The sequence below is a fragment of the Apteryx mantelli genome, chromosome 3, assembly GCF_036417845.1.
Source record: "Apteryx mantelli isolate bAptMan1 chromosome 3, bAptMan1.hap1, whole genome shotgun sequence".
Classification (NCBI taxonomy): Eukaryota; Metazoa; Chordata; class Aves; order Apterygiformes; family Apterygidae; genus Apteryx; species Apteryx mantelli.
Window position 1 is genome coordinate 127,067,249 of NC_089980.1, and position 16,754 is coordinate 127,084,002.

Here is a 16,754-nt window from a genome sequence, read left to right on the forward strand (position 1 = left end):
GTCAAAGAAAAAAAAAAAGTAAGAAATTATTGGGAAAAAATTACCATGGCATCCTATAAATCTATAGTATCTCCAGATCTTGAATAATGAGAGTTATTCTGGTCATCCCATTGGAAGAAATGATATAATAGAATGGAAAAGTACAGAAAAAAAAGCAACAAAGATGGTCAGTGACATGAAACAGCTTTTGTATGAGAAAAAAAAATACACTAGGACTTTTAGCTGAAGAAAGGGCATGATTAATGGGAAAGATAAAGGTCTATGAAGTCATGAGTAGTATAAACAGGCAAAAGGAAATGATGATTTGTAGAAACTTAAAAGTGGCCATACTGGGTCAGACCCAGGTCAGTCTAGCCTAGCATCCTATCTGGTAGCAACCAGGAGTCCAGACACTTTGTAAAGAGAGTAACAATGAGATAAAACACGTATGATGCATATCCTAAGAACTGTCCCAGTCTCCAACCTTTTCTAGTCTGGTCACTTTCTACATATTCAGGATTTCCATGGATTTCTTTTCCAAAATTAATAGGTTTTCTCCAGTCCTCCTTTAAACCATGAAAACTTTTAGCACCCGCAAAATTCTTGAACAAAGAATTTCGCAGCTCAACAACACATGATGTTAAGAACAATTCCTTTCTGTTTATTTTGAATCAGTGTTGTGCTAGCTTCATTTGATGCCTTTCCCTTTCTTGTGTTGGAATACACAGTGAACACTCAATTGCTATCTACCCTGGCCATGCTACTCATGTTTTTCAGATCTCTATCACATCCTGATCAGGGATCTATGCCCCAGATTGAAGAAGAGTCCTAGTACAGAAGCAATTCCAAACCTTCGATCATCCTCGCTGCCCTTCTCTGAACCTTTTTTAGTTCTACAATATCCTTCATAAAATGGGGTTCAAGTTGCAGGTGCTTCACTTATTTATGCAGTGGTATACCAATATTGTCTGGTTTGTTTTCGGTTTCTTTTATAATAATTCTTAATGTTCAGCTTGGTTTTTTGACTGTTATTGAACATTGACATTTTCAGCTGCCAGTTTACTGCCTCATCTCAAAAGGTCCTTCTACACTTGTTCACATTTGGTTCTCATTTATACTACTCTAAATAAGTCAGTATCATCAGTAAACATTGTCATCTTACTATGCATACCCTTTTACAGACAGTTTTTGGATATATCAAATAGGTTACGAGAAATCCCTTGCAGGACAAGAACCAGGAAGTATCACTAAAATTACTGCTCAGAAAGTTTAACACAACAACATATAGTACTTTTCAAATATAATTAAATTGCGGAAGTCATGGTAACATGTTGTTATGTTCAAAAGTATAAGAGATTTTGAAATTAATTAGATAAATTCATGGAAGATACATCCATAAACTATTAAGCACAATGACTTGGTTTTAAGCTGAGATTCAGAAAGTTGCAAAATGTTGAAGCTAGAGAATACTGGGTGAAGGATCATTTTATATTTGCACTGTTTCCTATACACATTCACTAAGCACTGGCTACTGGACATTGTGGAAGACAACATACTGTGCTATCTGTATACAGTTCAGATGTACACATCTTATCCAGTATGCCTGATTTTATGTTATTAGATTTCTATTTCAGATTATTAATGCTTCAAAAATGTGCTGCATTTTTAGCAAACTTACAAGAAGATACTGTATTTTGAAATGTGCCAGTCAAAAATGATCAAACCTAATTATTCATGAAATAAGAAGTGACTGGCCTTATGTACTTAATGCCGGTTATGCAGGTTGAATATCCATCCTTCTTTAAACCTATTAAAGATTTTTGCATGAGTTCTTATTCTCTCTTTGGATTACTCCAGTTTGAACTATATCCAAAAAGTATATCTGTCCACCGATAAAAGGAAGAGATGTTGATCTTTCAGCAGGCACAGTTTGTTCTAAGGACAGAAGGTTTTGACTTTGAGAGCAATTGATTGGAATTTGAAGACTACATTGCTCAGAAGTAGCACATGTTTCAGAGTGCTCAAAGCATTAATATTCTGTATGTTCTTCCAAACTAAAATTTCTAATTGGGACATCAGAAACTTTGCTGTAGTAGTATCATAATAGAAGACCTATCATATCTCTTGGCAAAATATGTACCTCCCAGTTATTCATGCATGAAGTCCATGACTCTAAGGGTCTCCTCTGGACATATGCTCCCATTTCCATATATCAGCCATAATAAATAATTATTTTCTGAATTCTTTCCTTTAGTGTGATCATGACATATCTGCTGATCATGAAGCAAGATTTAAATAACAAGAAATCAAATACGTTGCTTACATTGTAGGAGAATCATCACATTGTAATTGATAAATTGATAAATTTTCTTTTTTTATTTCCCCCCTCTGGATCTAGTAAATAGTATTAATTTTGAACTTCTTAAATGTGGGGGTAAAGCACACTTGTTCAGTCAGGAAACAAACTGTGATTGTATGGGGTTCACTTTAGGCAGGCACACAGAACTAATGAGAAGTAGATGAAGTGTGTCACAAATGCGCAGGCAACTTAGGTGTTTCCTGTTAATTCTGTAAGGTTTCCAGATGTTGTGGCTGCTATTAAAAATATTGTGGTTGGAGGCTGATTCCTGGTTTACAACAAACTGGAAAAGATTGAGCTTCTGAACTACAAAACTACAGAAGAAAACTGTTCTCTTGGGTCTCATCCCAAAACATAATTTACAGTCATCATACCAAAGGGAAAACATGTTTACAATATATGGATCACATGTGTATGAACCTTCTCTTCTGGAAACTGAAATGTTTAGGTTTCTTTGATTCTAGGGTGGAAAACATCCAATAAAGAGGCAGATCTAGTACATCTAGATAAGGCACACCTAGCACATTAGCACATATAGTAATATGCTGATTCAATGTATTGAAGCCTCAGTTTTTGCAATACAGCTTGTATAACTGGACATTTGAAAACTCTCTTTTCATACATTTACTATGGAACCACTAGGAGTTGATTTTGGCTTACTGTGAAAAAAATATCTGCTATATATAAAATGATGACCAAAAGATGAATGATGTAAACAGTGTTAGCAAAGCTGAAACTCACTTAACAGAGAATCACAAAACCAGGAATACATTGCTAGTAATTGAGGAAAATGTAGATTACAGATTGAAATGCTCTCAATGGCTTATCATCGAACTACATATGGTTTTCCCTGTGGAAGCACAACTCACAATTATCTGCTGAATTTGGAGGAAACAATAACAACACTTAGACATGCTGGGCAGTATTTGTCAGGTGAAACCAAGTGAACCTAAAATGATTTATCCAAGTTAATTTTGAACATAATGGGTAACACTTTCTTCTTAATATCCTTTAAAGTTACCTTATTCTGAAAGAGATTTTCTAATTATAAGAACATATATAAAAACTGTCAATCAAGATGCATATTTTAAATTTCCAGTGTGTAAGACTGCAAAGAATAGGAAAAATAAATAAGATGGTATGATAAAATGTTGGAGAAAAATGTTATGTTGCCATTAATATAGCAGTCTTCTACCTGTTAAAAATAAATACAAAATAAATAGAAATAAAAACATGTTATTTTTAGGAAAGGAATAGTGTAAAATGTCTCTGTTAGGCAGTGATTCCACAACATAAGAATAATACAGTGTTCTGCCTTTTTATTTCTTTAAAACTTTAACAATCAGACAACAGGTGATTATACTAAAAATCACTGGCTTTTTCACTCATCATCTTGCAAAAGTAGTAGCCTTTTGTTCATGCAGTTTCATGTATAAACTCCTTTCCGACACATACCATGAACCCACAGTGCAGCTACAGTGTTAATTTATACCAACACGTTTATTTGCAAAAATCTTCTCCACAGACACAGAAAAATACCTGAAGTAGGAAAAAGACCTAACGTAGGCAATCACAGAGCTAGAATGTCCATTCATCAGCACTCAGTTCTGCCCATCCTGTTGAATGGGCTGGATGGGAGTATATTCTCCTGTGATCCCAGGCTTTCCTGACACTGCTGCAAGTTGCAAGAGCATTGTATGTGTCCTCAGCAAGCCCCAGGAATCAGGCATAGCATACAGGTAGGTAGGCTATTTCTCTCCACTATTGCACAGCATGTAGAGATTTGATATAGCTGAAGGTCAACACTATAAATGAGACATCCTAGCAACTGGTAAATGCTTTCCAGACTGACTGCTTCCTAAAACAACTGTTAGACTATGTTGATTTAATAAGCAATTTGCTTTTACATTAAGCAATTACTCTTCATAATCTATTTTCATATATTCAGGTATTGCTAGTTTGAGAGAGATATGGAATTTCAGTAATACTCATGGTATGAATAGAAATCAGTTAATCATTTTGATCAAAACCTCCCTTTTAAATGTTTTTCACACAGTCTTAGAAAAAATGGAAATTATGGGGGAGGAAAAAGAAATTGAACAAGGTCTATTGGGTCCATAAATCCAGGAAGAATTTAATGTTCTCTTTTCAAGAATATGAATCAGACATTCATGTTCAATAAAAGCCCTAGGGAAAAAAAAAATCTTTAAGTACATGGAGCTTTTTCTTAAGGTTTATGTTCAACAACTGCAAAATTAGGCAGTTTCCAGATCCTGCTTAGCCCAAACTTAAACATGGTCAATTATCAGTATATGACATGGGAAAGATGGCAGGCATTTCTTTCTTATAAAGTATCTGGTAAACTGATCAACATCCTTCTCACATAAAAGATATACCAACTGTATGCTTATAGGTTTTTTTACTCATATAAAAATATTAAATACGTTATTATATATTATAGTTATGTACATTTATATAATTTTATAAATAAATATATATATATCACATATAAAAAATTACAGTTATGTAGGTTTTTACAAAATCCCTACATTTTTGTGTATATTTTGAACTATGGATAGGAAAGTGGAATAGACTCAAGATGAGGAAAGAAAACTGATTAAACATCTATGAAATAGCTCAGATGTTCTGTTAAACATCAGATGTCCTGTTAAACATCAACAAATTGGTAAAAGGGACCACCCTGTAGAAAGGTTAAAAAAAATCTGTCTACACAGCCTCCTGAAAACCAGCTAAGAGACAGGTCAGTAACAGCCTAAACACAGTGTAAACCAAATTTTTAAAGAAGACAACAAATCATTTAAATAAGCTTATAAGCAGGAGCAGTAATAAATGAGATTGGGCAGTAAATAACGTAGATTTAACACCGTGTGTATTTGTGCATTGTGTGTATATATGCCACTATACACACACACACACACACACACACACACACAAATTATGTACACATGCACCCGCATTTAAACAACTCTGATAGAGCATAAGATAAATTTCTTAAGAGAAACAATAGAATCTTAGTTATGCTACGATTCAAAATTAAATTAAATAGGACAAAACACTTATTAGAGTCTGGCCACAGAATATGAAACAGCATGAAAGTGAAGGACTGTGAATTACTAGCTGTTTTACAAAGACAAAGAATCTAGAACAAAATATAACTCTAAAACCTAAAACAGTGCTGCCTTAAGAAATTATGCCTAAAAGGGATCTTCTTGGTAACAAACAAACCAGCTCTAAACTCTGGGTCCTGCGTAGCTGATTATCACCTAACTTTTCTTCTAAAAGTTAGATGCCCTTTGTGGGAGACTCTCATCCAGATGTTGATTCATGTAAGTATCTAAGACACAAAGGATGTGTTGCCATGTGGTGATGGCGCCCATCTACACAGGGAGCGTAAAATGACTTACAGGAATGATGACTTTATAATAAAGATGAAATTAGGTATGATGATTTCCTTCCAAACTGTTTGAAAGATCAACATGCTTTAGGTCCAAGAGGTAAGTCTGCAGTAGACCTCCTGCCTATTTCTTGCTGAAGATTAAAAATAGAGTACTGATCAACAGATTATTAGACTCAGATGATGGTGCATGGACTTGATCTCCTTATGTTTTAGAAAATATACCTGCAGAAGAAGAAATATAATCTAAATCAATGCAAATTCAACAGTGAAGCAACTGGATTAGTGGTGTAGAGCCTACAGATTTGAATACCAGGACTGCCATTTCTGCAATTAACAATATTTTTCATCAGTCTGAAAACTACAGGGTGCACTTCACGTAACCTAATTTAGGATATTTGCATCTCAGCTACCTGCTCGAAAGTTTCTTTATAGTCAGTGGAAAAAATAGGCACTTTTGGGCTGACATTAAATCTCAAGTATTTTAGATGTTTAAAAAGAGAAAAATCAAACCATAAAAATGCCTATTTCTTTCTACTGACTCTAGTGGCAGCATAGTGTGACTAACTCAGATATAGAGGGCTACTCTGAAGAAGTCTAAATTTGATCAAGTGAATCTTAGCCCACGTTTGCAACTAGATGCCAATCATTTGAGAAGATGTTAGTAAAGCATGGCCTCAGACAAAGCTGGAGAGAAAATAATGTGACAAAAGATTTAGAATGTGTCTACACAGCAGAATGCAATGTCACAAACAGTTGAACCACGGAGTAAATAAATCTGGACTCAGTGATGCATCAGCATGACTCTTCTGTTGCTGGAACCTAAGTGAGCTCATTCAGAATTAGGTGTCTCTATCTGGCATAGCAGTATGAGGCACAGACACATCTTCCGATCAAGACTCTTCTTCTATTCACTGTTAATCAATGACTAACAGTTAAGCTATCACTTTTCCACTAGGCAAGCTCCGTGGGATTGAAGGAGGGAAATGTTATCCTCACCGAGACAGATACTTGGAAGAGACGTTTAGGCTGAGTCGTCTGGACTTCCTCCTGAGTTTCTAGATTGTGCATGCCAGAATAGTCACTCTACTTAGAAAAGAGAGCACATCAACATGCTTTCCTTTTATCAGTGAGTGGACAGCTCTTCAGAGTATTCCAAAGAAATGAGGAAACATCTTTCTCCTCAGTCTTCTCCCCTTTTGAGGCAACTAATTAAGAACACAGGAAACATACTTTGTAATCAGCTTCTGGAAAGTTCATGGTTAAGGGACTGAAGAAATTTGAGGACAGGAGCTATCTTAGCTAACTAGCTTAGCTAGCTTTGTATGTGAGGAGGGAATGCAGAATCTTTGGCAATATATGACAAAGTACAGCACAATAAAGTGATCAGATCTGAATAGGTGTGTTCATAGAAATACTCAGTTTTGGTTTAATAATTTGAAAATTGTTTATAGTCACAAATTTAAACTAAGAAGATACGAGCACTTTAGAGTTCAGAATAGTTTTCAGAATTAACTATTTTCCTTACAAAGATCTTCTTAAAATCATTAATGATATATCTAAGGCAATGGATGACAGGCATATTACAGAGACATATTTTAGCTACTCATCTAACACTTCTGATTTGGAGAGACATAAATTACTGCTCAAAAATTCAAAGATTGTTGGGTCTAATAACATCACATAAAGTATAATATAGTCAACATTTTCCTAAACCTTGTTAAACCTGATGAAAAGATATTATAAATAATAGCAAGTTAAAATATCCAGTCTAAGGCCTATATTAGTTTCCGGGGTTTATTAAAACTCATCCAACTCAATATTGCTTTGTTTTCTTTGCCATTCATGCTGAGGTACAGTGTTATATAAGTCATATAATAACGCCATTATGTAATAATGAGCTAGGGGCATGCTTTTCTTTGCAATGAGTTGTTTTTAAATTCATTTCAACTAAGTCCATCATTTTTGGTTCACCTCCCAGATTATAGACACTGATGGCCTCATTATGGAACAAAACAGGAGCTGGGAATGACTTGAAATATGCTGACCAGAAGTTTAGACATTATGTAGAAAATATTTATGGGTGCAAAAATGGTGATCAGTAAAGAATCTGAAAATTGGAGGAAAACCTATTGTTCGGTGGACTCTCCTTTGTACTTTACTGTATAATATAATATGAAATAAATTTATTAAATTGTTAGAAATAATTTTAAAACTGTATTAAAGATGAAAAAGAGTCTATAAACATAATAAATACTCATTATTGCTATATTATATGTAATTTAAATATGCTTAACATACATATGCAATAGCAACTTAACTATTTTTAGCTAAACTCCAGATACACAGATAACTCAGGCAACCACTGAATAATAAACATAACTAGAAAAGCTGAAAATGCTTATTTAAGATGGCAATTTTGCGATGCATCTGCTACATTTGTTTGAATTGTTCTGGCTTCAAGATAGTCTATATTGCTAAAGTATCACTTATTAATGACAGCCACACCAGACTGTCCCCCTTTTGCTTAGTTTATTTTTCTACCAGTGCTAAACAAAACACAAGAGCAAGTAAAAATGATAACATTCTCTTTCTTTTATGTAAGCTACTTTTGAACTTTAAAATTCAGTACATACATAGTTATTCTACTTTTTGGTACAAGCTTCTTGAGAGCAACCAGCCATTCTTGAGGATAACAGGCTATTCAGTGTAGCCAAGAATGTGGCAGATTCAATGGCAGAGATGAAGTAGTAAACAGGGATGCGGGATGGTCAAACAGGCATCTGAGAAGGAAGATGGAATGAATGAAAATTTAACAAAAAGGGCTAACACGGGGCATCGAGAGCTAGTGGAAGTTCATCGGGAGGGCTCAGGGAAGCAGCAGCACTTGATAATGGTATTTGATTTAGGGTTAAAACATCTAGGTAACAAGTTTTGGATCTCTTAGCTGGCAGCTGTTCTGAGAACACTACCCTTCTTTAACCTCCCTCATCCCATACAATAATCTATTGGCACATGCATACCCTAGTTTCTCCTTGAGATCAAACTTTAGGGGAAGGACCTTGAATTATGCAGGAAACACACATGGTGATGGGATATTCTACAGAATATTTGGTTACAAGTTTTTAATAGGATTTTTCATTCTTATCAGATATAGAGGAATGAAAATTAGTAGTTAGCTTGGTATTAGTTATTTTAAACTTTATGTATATTTTTATATTATACATTTTAATAAATATTTATAAATTTATATTTTTAAAGTTATTTAGAATTTATCCACTGATATTGCATAGCTTGTTTTCAGTGGGGCACTAGATTTTTCACTGCTGAGTTTGCTGCATGGCATATTTTGGCGAGAGGAGAAGCAGCATGATTTGGACAAATACAAATTTTGACAATTGGAAAGGTAAGTGGTTGGAAAGGTCTGGGGTTTATGTGAGGGGGTATATAGCTGTGGAAAATGATTTAGTATTACAGATAGAAAAATTTCATTGCGAATGAAATATAAAATAATTTTTCAACATTTTATTCAGCTTCTCTTTTCTCTGATCAGCACCTCTGTCCATTGTTTTTGAATGTATTTTATGTTCGGTAGCCTACTTTCTGAGATGGATCTCCACTCTTAGCAGTACATCCTGCTTTTGTGATTACAGTCCAAGAGCGCTGATTCACTGCTGTTGTCTAGAATCAAATTATATTAAAAAGTATTAGTTCTGAAATAAAGACTATTATGAGAAGGCATCGTGTCTCACAGTGCAGTTTTATTATAAAAAGATAACTACCAAAATGACCATCAAGATCCAAGTACATTTTGTCCATAAGCAAGTAAACAGTCCTGCTGAAACCTTTATTCCCTGTCTACCCTCCCTACCATCTTTAACAGAAAATATATTACATTCATGTCAGTTAGAAGGGCTGTATGGCAAACTAGTAATAAAAATTAAATCAAAAATGCAAGCAAACTGATTGATATAACCTGGTGTCAAGAAAAAGGCTAGGTGGCACTTTGTTCATTTTCATGTGTCTTGATAAATCTGAGTATTTCATTATAAATAAAAACTGCTAACCTATTTGAAATTTTTGGCCTTTTGTTTCACTACTTGCAGTAATTCCATAACTGCACTCCGATTTTTTACATGTCATAATTATAATATTTTAGCTAAGGAAAATCGTTGGTGAATCAAATACGTAAACAAAGCCCTCTTGGAACATCTCAGGACTGCATGATCATTTTGACTTCACAGGAATTATTTTGTATGTGTAAGAGTTCTGCCCAGAGCTAAATGGCAGAGGAAAACATGATGTTATGTTTAGGACACTGGTAGGAAATAAAATGCTTCTAAGTTTTGTTATTCCTATCCTCCTAAGGAACCTTTATTTACTTGAAGTTTATATTTCTCAGGTCCAGAATGTGAACCTTTTACTTCCACTTGAGCAAATGCCTCACACAAGCAAGAACAAGTGGGACTGCTTTCGTGGGAAACAGCTCACTGGTGTAAAACCCGGGCTCGTGCCATTTAGCTTTAGACACTTCATATAGGTGCCTAACTTAAAATCTATGGTTTGTTGACTCTCTGGCCAGCTTCCTGTTCTGAATGACCCTATCAGGGCTGCTTTTTCTTTTCACTGACACCAGAGGCAATGCAAGGAAACAGACAAGACACTTAGCTATTGAATTTAGGTATCTAAAGTTAGGCATTTCAAGTACTCTCCAGTTGCGACTGTATTACATAACATCAGAGACAATGTTACATAAATGATATTTTCTTTACATTCCATTCCATGAGCCTGAGAAATTGAAGGCTAATAAATAATCTCATTAATAAAAAGAAAGATAAATTATTTGATTTGATACATACAAAAGTGATCTGTATACATAAGATCATTACACTTCATAAAGAAGAAAAACTGGAATTACATTTTGTTTTATCTATGTTCTTAGGGGCATTATTTAAAAACTGAATCTGTAGGAGAGATACGAATGTGAATATAATACAGTACAAATATGTAAAAATGTGATTTCCACATAATTATATATAACATGCTAAAGGAGCAAGACAATCTACAGTCATTTTGAAACTGATAATCTTGGTCACACTTATTGTTTTCTGCAGAGTATCAAGGATCTCACCCTTTTACAACTGCAGTGTGTTGCAGCAGCTTCGTTTAATCATAGAGCCTTGAAGCAGCTCCCTTCTGCCAATCCTTGCAGCCGCATTGCTGCTTTCAGTTCCCTATATAAGAGGAAAGTAGATTTCAGCGTGCAGAAACTGCATGAAGGGGACAGAGAAGAAGGGACAAAGCAAAATTATATCCTTGAAAAGGCCTGTAAGAACATAAAGTATGTGGTTATAGCTGTAGACATATATTCATATTCCTTCTTCTTATATTTACTCTGCTGTTGATTCACATACAATCCATAAGCATGGATGTTCTTAGCAAATCTTCAACAGAAAAGGGATGGGGGGAAATGCAACCACTGAAATGGGATTCTGCAGTTAAATTGGTGTGTGTAAAACAGGAGGTCATGCTAGAAAAAAAAAGACCCCTTCCCTGTAAGTCACCTGCAGAGACAATGCCTTCTCTCAGAGACTATTTTGTCTTTTAATATTCAGTTCTCTACACTGGCACAAAGAAGGAGAGAAGAAAGGAGAGGAAGGTCCTTGATTTCATTAGATTTTGAATTTCCCTCTGGAGATGCCTATTTATCTCTGTTGACAAGATCAGAAGCTTAGGGTAACTAAGCTACCATATTAGGTGCATCACTTGGCTTCTTTCAAAGGCATTTAGGATTCTACATTCAAAGCCTAAAGGAGAGCAATGTAAAAGGAGTATGTACCTAGACTTACAGGCTATCCATTCTAAGTTAAGAATTCTTATGCTTACACTAATCATTCTTATGCTAAAATAAAATCCAATATACACTAAATAGAAAACTTTGGGTCAGATCCTGACTTTGTTTAAATTGCTGTAGCTCCATTATCAGCAATCTATTCTTTAGTTTCAAAAACCATTTAAAGTTGCTAAATGACAACAATTAGTTTCATTTACAAAATCCAAAGAACTGAATAGCAAGAAAATGAAAAATCCTACAATTATCCATATGATAAACAAGCACACTGGATCTAATTCTCTGCAGGCTAAAATACAATATTAGCATTTACATAGAATAAAAATGAATGCAAAGTGGCTGAAAATGCCAACATTCAGAACTGGTAAAATTTTACATCCAGCATACAAAAGCCTTCAGTAATTGCATAAGGTGTAGGACACCACAGTTTAAGACACGTGATGATAGCAAAATTGATGTCATTGTTACCTTTCTACTAATAATCGTATACATGGTTTATTACACAATATTTATTAAATTGTTGACTTATGGCAAAATGAAGCTTCTTCACAGGCATTTTAGGCCAAGCAGTAATACTATCAACAGGCTGTTTTTGCACATACATACTTTTAAAATAGGATTTTGTATTGCATTGTTATTGTGATATAGTATATGAAAGAATAGGCCAAAGTCTTCTAGGATGATTAACAGCTTAGAGTGCTTCTGTTTTTGAATAAGCATTATGTTTTCAAATGCATTTGCAAACATGATCTAAGTAACCTAATTTTATACGGAATTCTCCAAATGTAGCCAAGGAAAGATAGACATGAAAACACACTACATACATAGTCTCTTCTGCTTGATCTGTGCTTCTTTACAGATGGGAATTCTGCCACTAAATTCAATGAAAACAAATTTTGCCACATGTGAAAAGTACTATTTAAATGTGCATTAGCCAAAATGTTTTAAAACTCAGCCTACACTTTTCAGTTTCTTTGGGCAAATGCCCAGTACCTTTTTGAAAAGCATGCTCCCAAGGATATCGAAGGGTATGTCATCTATAAGTGACAGTCACTCATCAGACAACCCTAAACTAGTAGCTCTCACCTAGCTGAGATATTGTTACCTCTGTAGCTGTGAAATAACAAAATAGCAGCAAAACCCACCTAAGAAACTGAGTAACTACCTGGTCTTGTAGCCAACACAGAGCTCTGCACTCCCATAGCTACACTGCTGTCCCTAGATGAGTTACCTAGATGAGGTGAAGTCATGCAGTAACCGCAATATGGACTCAATCAAAACAGGTCACAGAGAATTAATGTTGCAGAGTGATGATAAGAGACAAACTTCTACAGAACTGAATAAGAGACAGAAAATACGAGGGAAGAAAGTTGTTAAAACTTATCCAGCAGATGCCACAGCACCCTATCTCTGGTTATGTTAAAGATTGTTAATGGTCTGACAGAGAGGGCAAGCAGTCAAGTGGCAAAACATGAAGATGACACAAAATAATTCAAATTAATCAAGACCAAATAAAACAGGACTTTCAGAGAAACTCAGTGAAGTGAATCACCTCCTAACTGTTTGTTTGTGTTAAGTCTGCAATTAATCTAAATCCTTAACATTTTCAGGCTGCATTTTTGCATGTGCAGAAAATCAAAATATGAACTGAAGAGGAATGTTCTGGGAAATTCCAAAAAGCATACAATCTTAAAATTATTGTCTTATTTATTGCACAAAAAGTACATCTGGATGTAGGAGAAGTTTTGTCTTATCACACAAAGATAACATCAATTCTGTTGTCTATATTAGCAAAATGAAAATACTGTATCTCTGTATGTATTTGTACAATATCTAACACATTCATTCTGGTTATGATTGAATTCTTTGGGCATTTCAATAATACAATTATTCTAAAAAAAATTACAATCTATTATGTATTATATAATCTTTTTTTTTTTTCTGAAATAACGAGTAGCAAATTAAAACAATGGCATGGATTGCTTTAACTACTCTTCCTTATATATACCTTTTTTTTTTTTTGCCCTCTGTTCATCTCCTTGCTGTATTTTTCTGCTTTCTCTACTGTTACACTTAGGATATACTAAATATGCTTCATTTATGCATTGAAGTCTGTCAATAATGCAACTCACTATGCATAAAAGTAAACACTTATTTAAATCTTTGCCATATAAGGTTTTATCCATGCTTGGGCCTACCAATTAATTATATGTTGTACAACGTCTAGTAAAAAAGAGCCCTGAGCTTTACCGCTACCAAAACACCAACTACTACTACAACAATGACAACAAGGACGGAAGGGAAAGATCACTTGGATTTTAAATCAAAGGAGTGAACAGTGTCATGTAAGTTAAAATATCCAATGGGAACATCCATAGTATTCTATGAAGTATGTGGAAAAACACCATCAATTAAAGTGGAGCTCGTAACACCAGGTGATGTGCCTGCACATGCACAGTGATTACAGACAGCTACGAGCACTGAGGGAAAAGCCATCAATGAAAACACAGCCTGTAACACAAAACGGTCTCCTTGTACATATGTTGTGGTTACAGACACCTTCAAGCACCGGGGTGGAAAAGCCACCGGTGAAAGTGCAGCCTGTGACGTGAGGTGATGTCCCACCTGAGACGTGAGGTGATGTCCCCACACACACATGATGGTCACTGATGGCTCCCAGCACTGGGGAAAGAAGCCACCAGTGAAAGTGCAGCCTGTGATGCAGGGTGATGTCCCACCTGTGACATGGGGTGATGTCCCCACACACACATGACGGTCATGGATGGCTCCCAGCACTGGGGAAAGAAGCCACCGGTGAAAGTGCAGCCTGTGACGCAGGGTGATGTCCCCCCACACACGATGGCCACGGATGGCTCCCAGCACTGGGGAAAGAAGCCACCAGTGAAAGCGCAGCCTGTGACGCAGGGTGATGTCCCCACACACACATGATGGCCACGGATGGCTCCCCGCACTGGGGAAAGAAGCCACCAGTGAAAGTGCAGCCTGCGACATGAGCTGATGTGCCATCTGCGACAGGGGGTGATGTCCCCCCACACACGTGATGGTCATGGATGGCTCCCAGCACTGGGGAAAGAAGCCACCAGTGAAAGCGCAGCCTGCGACACAGCGTGAAGTCCCAGCCGTGACGCGGGGTGATGTCCCCACACAGATGCCATGGTCGGGGACGGCTCCCAGCAGGGGGGGCGCCACGAACAACCCCCCGTTGCCCGGAAGCGGGGCGCGCTTGGGGCAGGCGCGGTTCGGGGCAGCCCCCGGAGGCAGCGCACCCCAGCGGGGCGCGGGGGGCTCCGCGGCGGGGCAGGCTGCCGCCTCCCGCCCCCGGCGCGGGCCTCCCCCCGAGGGGAGCGGCCTGCTCCCCCCGCCCCCGCCGCTGCCCCGCTCCCGCCCCGCCGCCCTCCCGCCGCGGCCGCGGGCGGCGCGCGCATGCCCGGGGCGGGCGGCGCGCGCGTGCGCGGGGCGGCGCGGGGCGGCGGTCTGCAGTGCGGGGCGGCGCGGGGCGGAGCGGGGGCGCGCGCGGCGGCGGCGGCGGCGGCGAGTGAGCTGCGGCGCGAGCGGCAGGCGCGCACCGAGCCGCGTCCCTCCGGCCCCGGCACCCGCAGCCCCGCGGCAGCGCGGCCCCAGCGCGCTCCCCTCGCACCCGCCGACCGCCAGCGGCGCCCACCGTAAGTGCCGCCGCGCCGGGGGGACGGGCGGGCTGCCCCGCTGCGGGTGCGAGCGGAGCCCCGGGCGGGCGTTTCTGGCGGGGCGAGCGGGCACCTTTCCTCGCAGAGATAAATCGCGGGGGGCAGGTGGCGGCGTCGTGCCTCTGGCGCACGAGTCGCTCCTTAAAAGCGACCGTTGCCTGAAGTGCCCGCCTGACATCCGGTCAGCGCGGGGGTTCCTCGCGGGGAAAGTGGCCGAGGCGCGCGTGAGTGAAAGTGAAGTGCATGCACCGGGGAGGACCGGCCGCGATGCTGCCTGGTGCACCCTATGTCGGTACTTAGGCGCTTAAAGCAGGTTATTTCTGTCCCTTTTTAGCGCTTGCAAATCATCTTAACCGGGAAAGTTGATTTACGTTTTTTTTTTTTCTTTAATGCTTTGTGTACACGAGTTGTTTTTTCCCTTGGCGAGATGGAGGGAAATTGTGTCCACAGCGGTCTGCCTTGAACTGTTGTGAGAGACCGGGTCCCGTATCGATCTGGATATAAATACCAACAACATCAAAAGGAAGCATTGATCTGTCGCTTAATAATTTGTGCTTGGAAGTGTTTTGCTGAATGTGGAAGTGTTTGACGTTTCTTATTCATTTGCAAAGAGATAGCGAAAAGGTCGCTGTTTTTTTCCCAGTAAAGACCATGCGAAAAGGAAGAGCAAGAGCAGTCCTCGCAAGGTCATCACACCCGCTGTGAAAGCAGAAGTGCTACAGCTCCTTGCGATTGCTTAATTAATGTTCTTGCTGGGTGTAAGAGATTTTTATTTTTTAAGCCACGCCAGATGTGTTCGGGATAAGCTTTGAGTCGCATTTGTGAAGGGGTTGCGCTCGTCTCGCTCCTCTGATGCGGTAGATGCACGGTGGCTTCGCCGCGCTCCTGCTATTTGCTTGGGAATAAGACGAAGTGAAAATGGAGGTGGGAGGAGATAACAAAAGCCGGTGTGCAATCCAAGCCGTTTCCCACGCGAAGGCGTGAGGAGGAGGGAGAGGAGCCGGCAGGAGAGAGAATTTCATTTCAGGGGATCAAAACAAAGGCGGAGCAGGTGGAGGCAGAGCCCGAGCCGCCGTGCGGGAGCCGCGGCGTTTTGCGCGCCGGCCCCAGCCGGGAGCCGGGAGCCAGGAGCCAGGCGCGGGCTTCGCCGCCCCCGCGGGGCGCGCAGGCTGCGCGCAGGCTGCGCGCGGGCGCGGAGCCGGCGGGGGTGCCCGTGCCCGTCCCGCCGAGCCGAGCCGCGCTGCGCGCGCGGGCGGAGCTGCCCGGCGCAACTGTGCGCGCAGGCGCCGCTGGAAAACGCGTTGCCCGCGGCGCATGGAGCCGGGAGCGGGGCTTGCCCGCCGCTTCCCGCGGGGGAACTTTTCTTCCCTCCCGTGGGCGGCTTCCTGGCGCTGCCGCTAGTGACTGCGAGGGGAGCGCGCCGCCAGCGCCCCTCTGCTGCGCGCC

The 16,754-nt window shown here is 39.5% G+C and overlaps 1 protein-coding gene across 1 annotated transcript in view; it reads left to right on the plus strand.

The window, feature by feature from the left end:
• Positions 1–15,186: 15,186 nt before the first annotated feature.
• VSNL1 (visinin like 1) overlaps positions 15,187–16,754 on the plus strand; it is a 99,420-nt gene continuing 97,852 nt past the window's right edge. Inside the window, exon 1 of the mRNA XM_067294838.1 lies at positions 15,187–15,287. The gene's annotated coding sequence lies outside the window, so the exon portion shown is untranslated. The remainder of the gene's footprint in view (positions 15,288–16,754) is intronic.